This window comes from Oncorhynchus masou, chromosome 11 (assembly GCF_036934945.1).
Source record: "Oncorhynchus masou masou isolate Uvic2021 chromosome 11, UVic_Omas_1.1, whole genome shotgun sequence".
In the NCBI taxonomy this organism is placed as follows: domain Eukaryota; kingdom Metazoa; phylum Chordata; class Actinopteri; order Salmoniformes; family Salmonidae; genus Oncorhynchus; species Oncorhynchus masou.
Window position 1 is genome coordinate 11,898,646 of NC_088222.1, and position 19,445 is coordinate 11,918,090.

Consider the following 19,445-nt stretch of genomic DNA (forward strand, 5'->3'; position numbering starts at 1 on the left):
GAGGAGAACTGGCCACCTCCTGCGGGAGCATCTGTCCCTCTCAGAGCCCTCCTTCACCCCCACCCCCACCCCCACCCCCACTCCTCCACCTCCTCCTCTCTCCTCCCTCCTCCTCCCTAGTCTGGCTGACATTAGCTCTAGGAGTCACGTGGGTCAGCCAGGCTACCTTCCCCCTACTGGACAACCGTTCTGACCCAACAACATCGAGCCCATGCCACACCCCTGGACACAAACCTCAGCCCTGGACACAAACCTCAGCCCTGGACAAAATCCTCAGCCCTGGACACAAACCTCAGCCCTGGACAAAATCCTCAGCCCTGGACAAAAACCTCAGCCCTGGACACAAACCTCAGCCCTGGACAAAAACCTCAGCCCTGGCCACAAACCTCAGCCCTGGCCACAAACCTCAGCCCTGGACAAAATCCTCAGCCCTGGACACAAACCTCAGCCCTGGACACAAACCTCAGCCCTGGACACAAACCTCAGCCCTGGACAAAATCCTCAGCCCTGGACAAAAACCTCAGCCCTGGACACAAACCTCAGCCCTGGACAAAAACCTCAGCCCTGGACACAAACCTCAGCCCTGGACAAAATCCTCAGCCCTGGACAAAAACCTCAGCCCTGGACACAAACCTCAGCCCTGGACAAAATCCTCAGCCCTGGACAGACTTGATAGGCACAGCATAAAAAACAACATATATATGAATAACAACAATGCAGCAGTAGGACAAATCCAAATCCAAAGGCAAATGCAAATACAAAGACAAATAAGTACAACACAATAATAAACACATTTCTGTTCCAAATTTGTCTCCAAACTTGTTTCTCAAATACAGTACTCTGTGGCTCTCAACAGGACTTAACATCAGCACAACAAGATTTTTTGTGATTCATATGTTAATGATGTAAAGAATATTTGCTGGTCTGTGGTGTATAATGCACTTGAAGCATTTATAAAACTACTTATTCCAGTTACTAATAAGCACAGACCCATTAAGAAAATGATTGTAAAAACTGTTAAATTCTCTTGCATTGATGTGGAACTGAAAAAATTGTATGGTTTAGGGGGATGAGGCAAAAGGTATGGCAAATAAGTCTGGCTGCACAGCTGATTGGCAAACGTACTGTAAATTAAGAAACCACTAAATAAAAAAAATAAAAAACTACCCTATGAAACAAAGATAAACTATTTAAAGAAAGATAGTAAAAAGCTTTGGGGCACCCAAAGAAGTAAAATGAAATTTTGGGGGGAAAAAAGCTAACTTGGCTCATTCATCAAAAAGCCCACTGATATTGCAAACTACTTAAATTACTTTTTCATTGGCAAGATAAGCAAACTTAGGGATGACATGCCAGCAACAAACACTGACACTACACATCCAAGTATATATGACCAAATTATGAAAGACAAGAACTGTACTTTTGAATTCCGGAAGAGGTAAAACAATTATTGTTGCTTATCAACAATGACAAGCCACAGGGGTCTGACAATCTGGATGGAAAATTACTGAGGATTATAGCAGATGATATTGCCACTCCTATTTGCCACATCTTCAATTTAAACCTACTAGAGAGCGTGTGCCCTCAGGCCTGGAAGGAAGCTAAAGTAATTTCGCTACCCAAGAATAGCAAAGCCCCAATTACTGGCTCAACTAGCCTAGCCGACCAATCAGCCTGTTACCAACCCTTAGTAAACTTCTGGAAAAAAATTGTGTTTGACCAGATACAATGCTATTTCACAGTAATCAAATTGACAACAGAATTTCAGAATGCTTATAGGGAAGGACACACAGCAACCACAGCACTTCCACAAATGACTAATGATTGGCTGAGAGAAATTGATGATAAAATGATTGTGGGGGCTGTCTTGTTAGACTTCAGTGCAGCTTTTGACATTATCGATCATAGTCTGCTGGTAGAAAAATGTATGTGTTATGGATTTACACCTCCCGCTATAATGTGGATAAAGAGCGACTTGTCTAACAGAACACATAGAGTGTTCTTTAATGGAAGCCTCTCAAATATAATCCAGTTAGAATCAGGAATTTCCCAGGGTAGTTGTTTAGGCCCCTTGCTTTTTCAATTTTTACTAACAACAAGCCACTGACTTTGAGTAATGCCAGAGTGTCTATGTATGCGGATGACTCAACACTATACACGTCAACTACCCCAGTGACCGAAATGACTGCAACACTCAAAAAGAGCTGCAGTTAGTTTCAGAATGGGTGGCAAGGAATAAGTCAGCCCTAAATATTTCTAAAACTAAAAGCATTGTATTTGTAACAAAACACTCACTAAACCCTAAACCTCAACTAAATATTGTACTAAATAATGTGGAAATTGAGCAAGTTGAGATGACTAAACTGCTTGGAGTAACACTAGATTTTAAACTATTGATGCAGTAGTAGCTAAGATGGGGAGAAGTCTGTCTATAATAAAGTGATGCTCTGCCTTCTTAACAGCACTATCAACAAAGAAGGTCCTACAGGCCCTAGTTTTGTCACACCTTGACTACTGTTCAGTCAAGGGGCAGGTGCCACAAAGAAAATTGCATTTGGCTCAGAACAGGGCAGCACGGCTGGCCCTTGGATGTACACAGAGAGCTAATATTAATAATATGCACGACTTCATCACTACTTTTATTTATGAGAGGTATTGACATGTGGAATGCTCCGAGCTGTCTGTCTAAACTACTGCCACACAGCTCGGACACCCATGCTTACCCCAGAAGACATGCCACAAGAGGTCTCTTCACAGTCGACAAGTCCAGAACTGTCACGATCGTTATATGGAGTGGGCCAAGTTGCAGGATGGTAGGCATACATTTTCCTTTATTAAATGAACACCGAACAAAAACAACAAAATACCAAACAAACTGTGAAGCTAAATAATAGTGCAAACAGGCAACTATCCATAGTCAAGATCCCACAAAGCACAATGGGAAAATGGCTACCTAAATATGATCCCCAATCAGAGACAACGATAAAAAGCTGCCTCTGATTGGGAACCAAATCAGTCCAACATAAATATACAATTCCCCTAGATAACCCACCCTAAATCAAACCCGGACCCAACCAACATAGAGAATAAACAGCTCTCTATGGTCAGGGCGTGACAAGAACAGAGGCACACAGTACTACATAGAGCCATGACTACATGGAACTCTATTCCACATCAAGTAACTGATGCAAGCAGTAAAATTAGATTTGAAAAACAGATAAAGAAACACCGTATGGAACAGCAGGGACTGTGAAGCAACACAAACATTGGCACAGACACATGCATAAACACAGGATAACATACGCACTATACACACACATGGATTTAGTACTGTAGATATATGGTAGTGGTGGAGTAGGGGTCTGAGGGCACACAGTGTGTTGAAATCTGGGAATGCATTGTAATTTTTTCAAATTGTATAAACTGCCTTAATTTTGCTGGAACCCAGGAAGACCATGGTGCTTGCCTACGGAGCTGTGAGGGGAACGGCACCGCAGTACCTCCAGGCTCTGATCAGGCCCTACACCCAAACAAGGGCACTGCGTTCATCCACCTCTGGCCTGCTCGCCTCCCTACCACTGAGGAAGTACAGTTCCCGCTCAGCCCAGTCAAAACTGTTCGCTGCTCTGGCCCCCCAATGGTGGAACAAACTCCCTCACGACGCCAGGACAGCGGAGTCAATCACCACCTTCCGGAGACACCTGAAACCCCACCTCTTCAAGGAATACCTAGGATAGGATAAAGTAATCCTTCTCACCCCCCCCCCTTAAATGATTTAGATGCACTATTGTAAAGTGGCTGTTCTACTGGATGTCAGAAGGTGAATTCACCAATTTGTAAGTCGCTCTGGATAAGAGCGTCTGCTAAATGACTTAAATGTAAATGTAAATGTAAGAGTAGCTACTGCTTTGGCAGCAGCTAATGGGGTTCCGTAATAAATACAAATACTTAGTGCTAATTCAGAGGCTTTCCTCAACTGGCCTAAACCAGGCTGCATGTAACTGACTTAAAAATTATTTGATAGATATAACTCAATGTGTATCTACTGTGAGTGTTAAATCAGGTTATCTTGACATAACGAAAGGTGTCCCGCAGGGGTCGATTTTGGGATTAATGTTTACATTAACAATATTGACTTGTATGTAAAAATGTAACATGCACCTGAATGCCGATGGTACTGGTGTGTATGCGATTGCCCCCATGATTGACCAGGCTCTATCTGATCTACAGTCTGCTTTCATTGTTTACAGAAAAGCTTTATTGACCTGAAAATAGCATTGAATAATAGGTTAAATTAAGTATATGTTATTTTCTCGCACAAAAAATAACTCTGATGATTTTAAAATGCAGTGCATTCGGAAAGTATTCAGACCCCTTCCCTTTTCCCACATATTGTTACGTATTGTTACGTATTGTCCCACATATTGTTACAGCCTTTAAAAAAATCCCTCATCAATCTACACACAATACCCCATAATGATCAAACAAAACACACATCACGACAAGAGAAACACCACAACACTACATAATGGGAGACCTAAGACAACAACATTGCAAGGCAACAACACATGACAGCACAGAAGCGTTGATCATCCTTTCTGATGTTTCTACAACTTGATTGGGATCCATCTGTGGTAAATTCAATTGATTGGACATGATTTAGAAAGGCGCACACCGGTCTATATAAGGTTCCACAGTTGACAGTGCATGTCAGACCAAAAACCAAAGCCATGAGGTCGAAGGAACTGTCCGTAGCGCTCCGAGACAGGATTGTGTCGAGGCACAGATCTGGGAAAGGCTACCAAAAAAATGTCTGCAGCATTGAAGGTCCCCAAGAACACACATTCTTAAATGGAAGAAGTTTGGAACCACCAAGACTCTGTCTAGAGCTGGCTGCCCAGCCAAACTGAGCAATAGAGCTGATGGGCCTTGGTCAGGGAGGTGACCAAGAACCCGATGGTCACTCTGACAGAGCTCCAGAGTTCCTCGGTGGAGAGTGGAGACCCTTCCAGAAGGACAAACATCTCTGCAGCACTCCACCAATCAGGCCTTTATGGTAGAGTGGCCAGACGGAAGCCACACCCCGGTAAAAGACACATGACAGCCCGCTTGGAGTTTGCCAAAAGGCACCTAAAAATGTCAATTTTATCTCAGGTCTGATGAAACCAAGGTTGAACTATTTTGCCTGAATGCCAAACCTGGCACCATCCCTACGCTGAAGCATCCCTACTGGGATGTTTTTCAGCGGCAGGGACTGGGAGACTAGTCAGGATCGAGGAACGGAGCAATGTACAGAGAGATCTTTGATGTAAAACTGCTCCAGAGCACTCAGGACCACAGACTGGGGTGAAGGTTCACCTTTCAACAGGACAAAGTCCCTAAGCCAAGACAGCCGCATAAGTGGCTTCAGGACAATCTCTGAATATCCTCGAGTGGCCCAGCCAGAGCCCGGACTTGAACCCAATCGAACATCTCTGGAAAGACCTGAACATAGCTGTGCAGCGATGCTCCCCATCCAACCTAACAGAGCTTGAGAGGATCTGCAGAGAAGAATAGTAGAAACTAGCCAAATACAGGTGTGCCAAGCTTGTAGCATCATACCCAAGAAGACTCGAGGCTGTAATCGCTGCTAAAGGTGCTTCAACAAAAGTACAGAGTAAAGTGTCAGAATACTTACATATGTAAATGTGATATTTCAGTTTTTATTCATACATTTGAAATACATTTTTTTTAACTGTTTTTGCGTTGTCATTATGAGGTATTGTGTGTAGATTGATGGGGGGCAAAAATGATTTAATCCATTTAATCCATCCTGTAACGCAACAAAATGTGGAAAGGTCAAGGGGTCTGAATAGTTTCTGAATGCACTGTATGTATTTTGGATTGTGCCCATATTGATTATGTCCCTGCTTACAAATATCTGGTGTATCTGGACAAATGAAAACTGTCTTTTAAAAAGCATATTGATGAGTTTGTTAAGGAGCAGATAATGAAAATGTGATTATAATATAGTAATAGGTCATGCCACCTGCTAAAAAGAAGACAGCAGATTATTCAGTCAATGTTCATACCGGTCCTACACTATTTTTACCTTTATTTAACCAGGCAAGTCAGTTAAGAACAAATTCTTATTTTCAATGACGGCCTAGGAACAGTGGGTTAACTGCCTGTTCAGGGGGAGAACGACAGATTTGTACCTTGTCAGGTCGGGGATTTGAACTTGCAACATTCCGGTTACTAGTCCAACGCCCTAACCACTAGGCTACCGTGCCTGCCCTATGGCGACATCATCTATGTGAACACAGCTGCCTAACCCTAACCGTTAGATGCAGTTCATCATAGCGCACTGCGCTTTATTACCTTAATTAGCTGCAAGAAGCCAAGTCCATCTTATCTGACACACAGTCAAGGCACCCATCCAGCTCCCTTGCACTTTGTGATCTTTTGGGCGTCAGTGATGATGAGAAATCCTCTTCCTCCGATGAATGCTGCCTCTGTGTCGTCCTCCGTTGCTCTGTCTCGCCCTCCGTCGCTCTGTCTCGCCCTCTGTAGCTCTGTCTCGCACTCTGTCATTGTATCAAGATGATGCTTGAGGTAGACCAAACCTGTAGAGTGACAAATAAACATATTGAATATTTATGCAAATCTGATTTATGTGGCAACTGAGTTCCTCATATCACTGACATTACAATAGCCCCAACACATACTTTACATACTTGTTATTCTCAGGTACTGAGACGGAAGTGAGTTTGTCAAATGTTCTCAGACCTAAAAAGTAGACTAATGTTGAGATGAGTCCATGTGTAGCTGAATCTATTGTGTAGACTCAGTTATATAGACAGTTACACTTACTGAATCCTAGGTCTCTCTAAATTCTGGAAGTCATGCCCAGGCAAGCTAACATTAGCTAGGTAGCTAGCACTCCTTCTGCCATTAGCCTTATGTTGTTAGCTAGCCCAGCTAACTTACATGGCTAGCTAGCCACCACCACACATAGTGACATCGATGTGCTAGCCATAACAGCTATCATCATCAGGTGGTGGCAATAACTGGAGGAGAAAGTGACCACACTGAAGGAATGACACTTTGCTACAATGTAAAGTTGTGAGTGTACAGCTTGTATAACAGTGTACATTTGCTGTCCCCTCAAAATAACTCAGCACACAGCCAGTAATGTCTAAACCGCTGGCACAGGTTGCCACTGGAGTCCTCTTCCACTCCTCCATGATGACATCATGGAGCTGGTGGATGTTAGAGACCTTGCATTCCTCCACCTTCCGTTTGAGGATGCCCCACGACCACTGCCTTGCTAAAGAAGCTGAGGGTAAAGGTGATGGACTGGCCAAGCAGGTCTCCAGACCTAAACCCTATTGAGCATCTGTGGGGCATCCTCAAACGGAAGGTGGAGGAGTGCAAGGTCTCTAACATCCACCAGCTCCATGATGTCGTCATGGAGGAGTGGAAGAGGACTGCAGTGGCAACCTGTGAAGCTCTGGTGAACTCCATGCTCAAGAGGAGGCAGTGATGGAAAATGATGGTGGCCACACAAAATATTGACACATTGGGCCCAATTTCGACATTTTCACTTAGGGGTGTACTCACTTTTGTTACCAGCGGTGTAGACATTAATGGCTGTGTGTTGAGTTATTTTGAGGGGACAGCACATTTACACTGTATACAAGCTGTACACTCACAACTTTACATTGTAGCAAAGTGTCATTTCTTCAGTGTGGTCACATGAAAAGATATACTCAAATATTTACAAAAATGTGAGGGGTGTACTCACTTTTGTGATATGGATAAAGCCATCGATCATGTGACATCATGTGTGAAGACTCAATAGCCCATTGGACCCAAATTAAGTCAGTTAAGATGGCGTCTCATGGAGACACAACATGCGCAGTTTAAGCTACTCCATGGAGTTACAGGCTAGTACAGTGCTGCCTTCTCTCATTGAATAACTTAATAAGATGAAGGCCAACCTGGGTACTGCAGGCTGCCATTCGCACCTCAATCATCTTCATAACTTCTTCTGGGTTTGATTTTAAAATAATCGGTTCAAGGACATCTGGTGCATTTTTTTTTACATAAAGATTGACCATGAGAATTGACATTTTCCCATTCCCTATAATGGGGCAATTTTTTTCTGCTAACAATACCTGCAGTATCAACGAGAGGGGGAAGTCATTCGCCCCTGGACGGTGGTTAGCCATGTAGCTAACTAGCTAATTTAGCTGCAAGGATAGCTTGCTAACCCACCTACTCTATTATTAGCTAACCCTAACACTTCTCCAATATTATTAGCTAACCCTAACCCTTCTCCTCTATTATCAGCTAACCTTAACCCCTCTCCTCTATTATTAGTTGACCCTAACCCAAACACTTCTCCTCTAAGTTTAGCAAACCCTAACCCTTCTCCTCAATGGTTAGTTAACCTTAACCCTAACCCTTCTCCCCTTAAATTAGCTAACCCTAACCCTTCTCCTCTTAAATTAGGTAACCCAAACCCTTCTCCTCTATGATTAGCTAACCCTAACCCTTCTGCTCTATAATTAGCTAACCCTAACCCTTCTCCTCTATGGTTAGCTAACCCTAACCCTTCTGCTCTATGATTAGCTAACCCTAACCCTTCTCCTCTAAGATTAGCTAACCCTAACACTTCTCTATTATTAGCTAATCCTAACCCTTCTGCTCTATGGTTAGCTAACCCTAACCCTTCTGCTCTATGATTAGCTAACCCTAACCCTTCTCCTCTAAGATTAGCTAACCCTAACCCTTCTGCTCTATGATTAGCTAACCCTAACCCTTCTCCTCTATGATTAGCTAACCCTAACCCTGCTCCTCTAAGATTAGTTCACCCTAACCCCTTTCCTCTGTGATTAGCTAACCCTAACCCTTCTCCTCTATGATTAGCTAACCCTAACCCTGCTCCTCTAAGATTAGTTCACCCTAACCCCTTTCCTCTGTGATTAGCTAACCCTAACCCTGCTCCTCTAAGATTAGTTCACCCTAACCCCTTTCCTCTGTGATTAGCTAACCCTAACCCTGCTCCTCTATGATTAGCTAACCCTAACCCTGCTCCTCTATGATTAGCTAACCCTAACCCTTCTCCTCTATGATTAGCTAACCCTAACCCTTCTCCTCTATGATTAGCTAACCCTAACCCTGCTCCTCTATGATTAGCTAACCCTAACCCTGCTCCTCTGAGATTAGTTCACCCTAACCCCTTTCCTCTGTGATTAGCTAACCCTAACCCTTCTCCTCTATGATTAGCTAATCCTAACCCTTCTCCTCTATGATTAGCTAACCCTAACCCTGCTCCTCTAAGATTAGTTCACCCTAACCCCTTTCCTCTGTGATTAGCTAACCCTAACCCTTCTCCTCTATGATTAGCTAACCCTAACCCTGCTCCTCTATGATTAGCTAGTCCTAGGTGTTGCACCCAGCCAAACTAGGTATTGTCAGCTGTCACATGCGGCTCCTTTTCCAGTACTATCCCAGTCTGATTAACTTCTTACTATGCCAAGTGCTGTAGGAAGACTCACTTCCCACGCCTTGAGTACACTGAGTCAGCAGGAGGTGGATATACTGCATGGCTGTGACTGGCGTAGAGCAAAGGAGAAGGTGCAGGGGGGGGGGCAACACCATTTGAAGTCTCTCTGAGTGACTGCAGCCTTGCTCGGTGAGTGAGATGGCTACATGTATCACTCCTGTGCAAGGTGTAAATGGTTTGCAACACTGCCACCACGAATGCAGATTCAGCTGATGTTGCAGAATTGAATGATTATGGAAGCAACTGCAGTATTTCTGATGTTTTATTGAACCTTTATTTAACAAGGCAAGTCAGTTAATAACAAATTCTTATTTAAAATGACAGCCTGTCAGGGAACAGTGGGTTAACTACCTTGATCAGGAGAAGAACAACAGGTTTTACCTTGTCAGCTCGGAGATTTAATCCAGCAACCTTTCAGTTACTGGTCCAACACTCTAACCACTAGGCTACCTGCCACCTGATGATTCACAATGAAGACGGAAAGTATTATCTATGTATAGTTTATCTCCTATCTATTGTAGCCCACTATAATTCTAGAAACTGCTATATGATCTCTCTTCAAATCAATACCACAACATAATGCTCTCTAATCTCAGTGTTGGGCTCGTGAAAACCTCTCCAGGTCATTGGAGCAACTGTAGCGACGTACCAAGCCTTGCCATGATGCTCAATTAAATAATAATACAGAGGTCTTGCCAGGTGCAACTCCATTATTAGTTGATGCTAATGCTAATGCATTAGGGGGTGGCAGGTAGCCTAGTGGTTAGAGTGTTGGGTAACTGAAAGTTTGCTAGATTGAATCTCTGAGTTTACAAGGTAAAAATAAATCGGTCGTTCTGCCCCTGAACAAGGCAGTTAACTGTTCCTAGGCCAACATTGTAAATAAGAATTTGTTCTTAACTGACTTGCCTAGCTAAATGAAGGTTAAATAAAATAATGCAAGGCTATGCATCCATAGTAAACAGACAAGGTATATATATATACATATGTTAGGTCTATTTCTAATGTTTAATGTCAGCCTAGGTTTTAAAATCATCCATTTTCTTCTCAGATATGTCTCTGGCTCAAAATTGTCATGAAATGTGACAATGATCAATTAAATGTATGGAAATGCCACCCATAGAAGTAATATCATTTAACAGTCCTGAATGTCATTATCGACTTCTTCTTAAACGTTGCCGATATAAGAGGGGACTTGGGGACCCATATAAAAATATGAGCGACATAATTCAAGACTTTGCTATGATATTAATGACTGCTGGAATCTGATTTGTTCCTCTCTCGCTCTGTAGCACTTGGAAACATTGGTGCAGTCATCATTTTATAGCACGATTTATGATACTCACCAAGGCATAAGTTACATGTTGCCCACACTTTAAGAGCCAAATTTGTTACTTGGACATCTTTAAACAGCTGTTCACATTCACACTGCCAGGAGGCTGATGTATTCAAGGAGATTTTTTTAAAGCAACCCTGTGAGATTTTTTGTTTTATATTGCAAGGCCATACTCTGGAATTGCTCATGGAAAATGTGTCCTTGTGGTGTGTTTCTCGGTTCACTGATAAGTCCTGGACTACAGAGTTAAACCATTTCTAATGACATCCAATACATCTGTGTAATCTGATGGTGAACTTTGATTGTTAATTATAAATTCACAGATGAATGTTGAAAGTATTTTAATCAATTAAACTTAAATAAAGACAGGACAACATATATTTAGTGCATTCTGTAAATTATTTTCATCATCTTCGAATTTCTCCAAAGTAGCCCAGTAGGGAAAAAGACATTTTACAATCAGTGCGTGAATTCTGGGCTCCTGAGTGGCAGAGTGGTCTGAACACTGCATCTCAGTGCAAGAGGCGTCACTGCTGTACCTGGTTTGATTCCAGACTGCATCACATCCGGCTGTGATTGGGAGTCTCATAGAACGGCGCACAATTGGCCAAGCGTCGCCGGGGTAGGCCGTCATTTTAAATAAGAATGTGTTCTTAACGGACTTGCCTTGTTAAATAAAATTGTAAAATTAAATGAAGAACTGTTGCACTTGTGAGATTTTCTGTGTCATGATTGAAAGTGTGTATTTGAACTGTGAACTGTGTGATCTGTCGCTATAAACTGAATTTACAATTTGAAAATAAAACGAGCAAAAAGCCCAGAGCATAAAACCATGCCATCCAAATGATACTTTTAATACTCCTCATAAAGTGAGCATATAATATCGCAATGACTCACTCTTACACAGAAAGCATGTATAACATTACTGTGAGGGTGAGAAGAATATTCAAGCTGTTGTTTAATAGGGCTCAAATGGAATACAATTCACGATTTTACCATTGAATGCCTTTCTTGATGTAATTGACAATGGTTAATAACAGTATTGATCCTCTACTATATACACTGCAGGATATAATCAATGCTCTTTACAAAGTCATACTCTTCTCATGTTGAATAAAGTATACTGATTGATACATTCATTGATAAAAACCTACAGTATGTGAGGTATTGTTACAGGAAGGACTGTTCAAGCAGTGTTATTAGATCTTATAGAGAGTATTGAAGTGTATTATCAGCTTTTTGCAATAAGGCCCGAGGTGGTTTGTGGTATATGGCCAATATACCACGCCTTACGAATGCACAACGAGGATACAGCCCTTAGCCATGGTATATTGGCCATATACCATATACCACAAACCGCCGAGGTGCCTTGCTATTATAAACTGGTTATAAATGTAATTAGAGCAGTAAAAATAAATGTTTTGTCATGCCCGTGGTATATGGTCTGATATGCCTCGGCTGTCAGCCAATCAGCCTTCAGGGCTCAAACCACACAGTTTTTAAATGCATTTATAAGATATTTTAAGTGTTTGCATCATAGACAGTGTTACTAACTTCGTTGTTTAACACGGCCAGCCTCTGTGTGGATGGAACAGCTTTCTAGAGGTATAGACTGTTATTTCTGTCCCTTAACAAACTCCACTAGTCCTCAGCTGTTTGTGCCAGGCCTTTTCTCTGCTCTGCTCTGCTGTGTCATGGGAAGGTCACAGTGGATTTAGGAAACCCGGCCGACGACTGTAATCTAAACATCTGCCAGCGCACATCACAAACAGCTCAAACATCACACACACATACACTTCCGTCTTACCATCCTCGTGGGGATCTTGATTTCCATTCAAAATCCTATTTTCCCTAACCCTAAGCCTTACCCTAGCCCCCCTCCCTCCCCAGCCCGCCCGCCCGCCCGCCCCCCCCCACACACACACACACACACACACACACAGTTCAGACATCACAAACAGGTCAGCGGGACGATTTCTCTGAGATGGGAGATATATAGTCAGTTTGCCACAGATAGTAACTCAATCAAATACTTTTTGGTAACACATTATAGTGACACATATTCCAGCCATTTTGATTCAGTTGAAATGTTGCATTGAGAGACATGGCATGTTATAAGCATTGTTATAAGGCATTATAAAGGATTTTACATGCTTATAACAAGTTATTAAGCAATTTTAGTAAAGCAAAGATTTTCGTTAAAGTGTTACCTCATAGTTTTATGTCAAAGTATGCTGTTCATTAATTAGCCAGGAAATCAATCAGTGAGCTGTGAGCAACTTAAGTCTGATATAAAAAGAAACACCTTAGACCAGTGATCATCAACTAGATTCAGCCATAGGACAAATATTTATTGATTCCAAGAACCCAGGATGAGATGTTACTATCCGTTGTGCAAGCACTTCCAAGAGTTAATAAACAGTGAACGTGGTGAAATTTGGGGAGCGCATCGTCAGTAGTGTACCTTTGGTTCCTAGGGTGTTTCGGCCTTTCACACTATACACCCTCCCCAAAGGCGGCCAGCGACAGGGTGATCAATCCTACGCTTGCGTCCCATTCCCAATTAGTCATAGGAGTTGCCTTGTTGTTGATAGTATATAGTCAGGTGGCCGGAACATAATGACAAATCATTTGTAGACTGCAAATTGACTGCAAGAAGCCCAAACAGATATAATATTTCACTAAAACATAATCATTTCAAACCTTGCTTACATTTAGTTAAGTTAAAGTACATTAAGTAATAAGGGCTGCATAGTACAAGGGCGGGCGCTGCCATTTTAATAGCGATCACATACACTGAGTGTACAACAGCTAGCAAGCAAGGGATAAGAACGTTGCCAGTCAGTATGGCAATGGAACATTTAGAACGAACGACTGGGTTGCTTCCATAGATACAGAAAAAAATACTTAATTGGGTCGCGTCTTTGGCAACTGAACCGATAGAACGAACGACGAGCCGTCTTGGTCTAGATTTGTGTCGGGACTATATCTCGTGGAAGGATGAAATAGTATGAGTAAATTCATCCCCCAAAAATTTAATGGAAATATGTCACTCATTATTTGAAATCTGTTGGCAACCCATTGTATAAAAGTGATAATGCCCTCGAAGCCGGTGTTTGGAGGATATATTGGCACGGATTGCAAATAACTGTCACGCCCTGGTCGAAGTATATTGTGTTTGTCTGCATTTATTTGGTCAGGCCAGGGTGTGACATGGGTTTTTTGTGGTGTGTTTTGTCTTGGGGGTGTATAGCATAGTCTATGGCTGCCTGAGGCGGTTCTCAATCAGAGTCAGGTGATTATCGTTGTCTCAGATTGGGAACCATATTTAGGCAGCCATATTGTTTGAGTATTTCGTGGGTGATTGTTCCTGTCTCTGTGTTTGTTGTCACCAGATAGGCTGTATAGGTTTTCACGTTCCGTTTGTTGTTTTTGTATTATTCGTTTTTCCTCGTCATTAAACATGTATCAGAAATACCACGCTGCATTTTGGTCCGCTTCTCTTCCACCAGACGAAAGCCGTTACAGAATCACCCACCACAACGGGACCAAGCGGCGTGGTAACAGGCAACAGCAACAGCAGGAGAAACATAATAAGGATTTCTGGACTTGGGAGGAAATCCTAAACGGAGAAGGACCCTGGGCTCATCCTGGAGAATATCGCCGCCCCAAAGAAGAACTGGAGGCGGCGAGAGCTGAGAGGCGCTGGTATGAGGAGAAGCAACAGCGGCAGCAAGAGCAACAATATCTGGACTACACAACTTGGGAGGAGATAGACAGGTGGGCGGTCGACCCAGGGAGAGTGCCGGAGCCCGCCTGGGATTCGATGGAGCAGTGTACAGAGGGTTACGAGAGAATGAGGTTGGCGAAGCAAGCACGGCGGCGCGGAAGGAAGCCCGAAAGTCAGCCCCAAAAATTTATTGGGGGGCTCAGGAGAGTGTGGCAGAGTCAGGAGTCAGACCTGAGCCAACTCTCCCTGTTTATCGTGAGGAGCCAAGGAGGAGACCAGAACCAGAGCCAGTGTTGGAGGTGAGCGAAGCAGAGACTGTGAAGGAGTTAATGGGGAAATTGGAGGAGAGAGTATTGAGGGAGTTGCTGTGTTGGTGCTTTAAGCATGATATTCGCCCGACGGAGCGTGTCGGGGATTTGATGGCACCTGGGTCAGCGCTCCATACTCGTCCTGAGGTGCGTGTTAGTTGGCTGGTTAAGATGGTGCCAGCCTCACGCACCAGGCCTCCTGTGCACCATCCTAGCCTTACACGTCCTGTGCCAGCACTGCTCTCAAGATCTCCAGTACGCCTTCACGGTCTAGCCCATCCTGTGCCACCTTCACACACCAGCCCTCCGGTGGCAGCTCCCCGCACCAGGCTTCCTGTGCGTGTCCTCGGCCCAGCACCACCAGTGCCAGCACCATGCATCAGACCTACAGTGCGCCTCGCCTCTCCAGCGCTGCCGGAGCCTTCCTCATCTCCTGCGCTGCCGGAGTCACCCGCCTGTTCAGCGCTGCCGGAGCCTTTCTCCTCTACAGCGCTACCAGAGTCTCCCGCCTGTTCAGCGCAGCCAGAGCATTCCTCCTCTCCTGCGCTGCTGGAGTCTCCCGCCTGTTTAGCGCAGCCAGAGCCTTCCTCCTCTCCTGCGCTGCCGGAGTCTCCCACCTGTTCAGCGCTGCCAGAGCCTTCCTCCTCTACAGCGCTGCTGGAGTCTCCTGCCTGTTCAGCACAGCCAGAGCTGCCAGCCTGCATGGAGCAGCCAGAGCTGTCAGCCTGCATGGAGCAGCCTGAGCTGTCAGTCTGCATGGAGCAGCCAGAGCAGCCAGTCTGCATGGAGCAGCCAGAGCTGCCAGTCTGCATGGAGCAGCCAGAGCTGTCAGTTTGCATGGAGCAGCCAGAGCTGCCAGTCTGCAGGGAGCAGCCAGAGCTGCCAGTCTGCAAGGAGCTGCCAGTCTGCAAGGAGCTGCCAGTCTGCAAGGAGCTGCCAGAGCTGTCAGTCTGCATGGAGCAGTCAGAGCTGCCAGTCAGCATGGAGCAGCCAGATCCGTCAGTCTGCCAGGATCCGCCAGTCAGCCAGACTCTTCCAGATCTGCCAGTCAGCCAGACTCTTCCAGATCTGCCAGTCAGCCAGACTCTTCCAGATCTGCCAGTCAACCAGATTCTTCCAGATCCGCCAGTCAGCCAGTATCTGCCAGAACCGCCAGCCAGCCAGGATCTGCCGGATCCAACTACCTGCCTGAGCTTCCTCTCAGTGCTGAGCTTCCTCTCAGTGCTGAGCTTCCTCTCAGTACTGAGCTTCCCCTCAGTCCCGAGCTTCCCCTCAGTCCCGAGCTTCCCCTCAGTCCCGAGCTTCCCCTCATTCCCGAGTTACCCCTCAGTCCCGAGCTACCCCTCAGTCCCGAGCTACCCCTCAGTCCCGAGCTGCACCTCAGTCCCGAGCTGCCCCTCGGTCCAGTGGGTTTCTGGGTGAGGACTACTAGGCCATGGTCGGCGGCGAGGGTGGACTATCTTAGGACGCGAGGAGGAGGGACTAAGACATTGATAAAGTGGGGTCCACATCACGCGCCGGAGCCGCCACCATGGACAGACGCCCACCCGGACCCTTCCCTATTGTTTTGATGTGCGTCCGGGAGTCCGCACCTTCTGTCACGCCCTGGTCGAAGTATATTGTGTTTGTCTGCATTTATTTGGTCAGGCCAGGGTGTGACATGGGTTTTTTGTTGTGTGTTTTGTCTTGGGGGTGTATAGCATAGTCTATGGCTGCCTGAGGCGGTTCTCAATCAGAGTCAGGTGATTATCGTTGTCTCTGATTGGGAACCATATTTAGGCAGCCATATTCTTTGAGTATTTCGTGGGTGATTGTTCCTGTCTCTGTGTTTGTTGTCACCAGATGGGCTGTATAGGTTTTCACGTTCCGTTTGTTGATTTTGTATTATTCATTTTTCATCATCATTAAACATGTATCAGAAATACCACGCTGCATTTTGGTCCGCTTCTCTTCCACCAGACGAAAGCCGTTACAATAACATCACCCATGCCAATATATCCTCCAAATACCATCTTTTCAGACATTATCACTTAAGTTATTTGTCATTTTTGGCTCAGAAAATCTGGGGGGGGGGAATAAAATTGGCTGTTGTCACGCCTACTCCTGCTCCCTCCCTCCAGCGCTTGACGTCGCCAGTCTACTAACCACCGGTCCTGGATACGCACACCTGTTACCTATCATTATGCTCACCTGCTCATCATGCCTTCCTTGAGGTGTGAGTATCCCATTTTATTGTTTTCTGCCTAACTCTTTATGGTTCCTATTTCACTGGCTGGCTGTCCCTGAAGTGTTGTCTCTACAGCTCTAGTGGACTCCGGTGCCGCTGGGAACTTCAATGACCAGGCCCTCACTTCCTCCCTGAATGTAACTTCATACCTGCTCTCCTCTTCTTTTCCTATCCACCATTGGGATCCGGCTCAGTTCCGTACATCACCGCACCACTCACCCTCACCGTGGAACCCATGAACCAAGAATGCCTTCCCTTCCTCATCACCTCCGCACCTGTAGACAAGGTAATCCTCGGCCACCTGTAGCTCCAACGTCACAATCCCACCATCACATGGTCAAGTATGAAAACTCTGCCTGGGGACCAGGATGGCAGAGGACCTGCTTTCCCGTACCCTGTGGTTCCAAACCGGTTGAGGGCCCTCTGAGTGCCCAACAGCCCATCAATCTGCCACCCCATTGGCCCTGTGTTTTGGGACCTAAATGAGGGAACCCACTCTTGCCACATACCCTCCAGAGTGCATCTATGTTCCCACAGGGATGAGAGATCAGTTGTTGACCAGGGCACACACATCCCTCGCAACTGGGCACCCAGGTATCACTCGCACCATCCAATCCCTCTCTGAAAAGTATTGGTGACCCACCTTGGCGAGGGACGTCACCCACTATGTCAACTCATGCTCCATATGTAGTCAATCAGAGTTTCCTATATAATGTATGAAGAAGAAGCATAATGTAAACAATGTTGGAGTTGAACTCAACAGCCTTTGCATATGGAATGCCTGAGGCCTATTTTTTGTATTTTATTTTATCTTTATTTATACAGGTTTTTCTCACTGAGATAACATCTCTTTTCCAAGAGAGACCTGGTCCAATAGAAGCAAGGGGAACAACGTTTCAGACAAAACAACTGACATACACTAACACAACAAAAACTGTGAACACGCATACAATACAACAAAAACATTTTACATTAAAAACACGAAAGTCTAAAAACAGGTATATAATATATATCATCGATCATGTGTTTCAACTCCACCAACGAAACTAGATCATCAAATTTTAAAATGTTCAGGAGAGAATTCCAGGACTACGGAGCTAAGTATCTAAAACACTTTCTACCATTACCTGCTGTACTGCTAGAAGCAAATGAGAATGGGACCGTAATTGATATTTATTTACCGACCGGACTAAAAAAGAACAGAGATAAAATGGCATTTTACCCAACAGGGCCTTATAAATCAGTGTATACCAGTGTTTAAGCCTATGCAAGGTCGATGATGATCAGCCAACAGCGCTGTAGAGATCAAAATCCATGTGTATGTATAGTGCATATGTTATCCTGTGTTTATGCATGTGTCTGTGCCAATGTTTGTGTTGCTTCACAGTCCCTGCTGTTCCATGCTGTGTTTCTTTATCTGTTTTTCAAATCTAATTGTATTGCTTGCATCAGTGACTTGATGGGAAATAGATTTCCATGTCGTCATGGCTCTATGTAGTAATGGTTGCTACCCATAGTCTGTTCTTGTCACGCCCTGACCATAGAGAGCTGTTTATTCTCTATGTTGGTTGGGTCGGGGTGTGATTTAGGGTGGGTTGTATATCTATGTTGGCCTGATATGGTTCCCAATCAAAGGCAGCTGTTTATCGTTGTCTCTGATTGGGGATCATATTTAGGTAGCCATTTTCCCATTGTGCTTTGTGGGATCTTGACTATGGATAGTTGCCTGTTAGCACTATTATTTAGCTTCATGTTTCGTTTGTTATTTTGTTGTTTTTGTTCGGTGTTCATTTAATAAAGGAAAATTCAGGCCTACCACACTGCACCTTGGTCCACACCTTATAACGATCGTGACAGTTCTGGACTTGGGGACTGTGAAGAGACCTCTTGTGGCATATCTTCTGGGGTATGCACGGGTGTCTGAGCTGTGTGCCAGTAGTTTAGACAGACAGCTCGGAGCATTCCACATGTCAATACCTCTCATAAATAAAAGTAGTGATGAAGTCATGCATATTATTAATATTAGCTCTCTGTGTACATCCAAGGGCCAGCCATGCTAACCTGTTCTGAGCCAAATGCAATTTTCTTTGTGGCACCTGACCACACGACTGAACAGTAGTCAAGGTGCGACAAAACTAGGGCCTGTAGGACCTGCCTTGTTGATAGTGCTGTCAAGAAGGCAGAGCATCACTTTATTATAGACAGACTTCTCCCCATCTTAGCTACTACTGCATCAATATGTTTTGACCATGACAGTTTAAAATATAATGTTACTCCAAGCAGTTTATTCA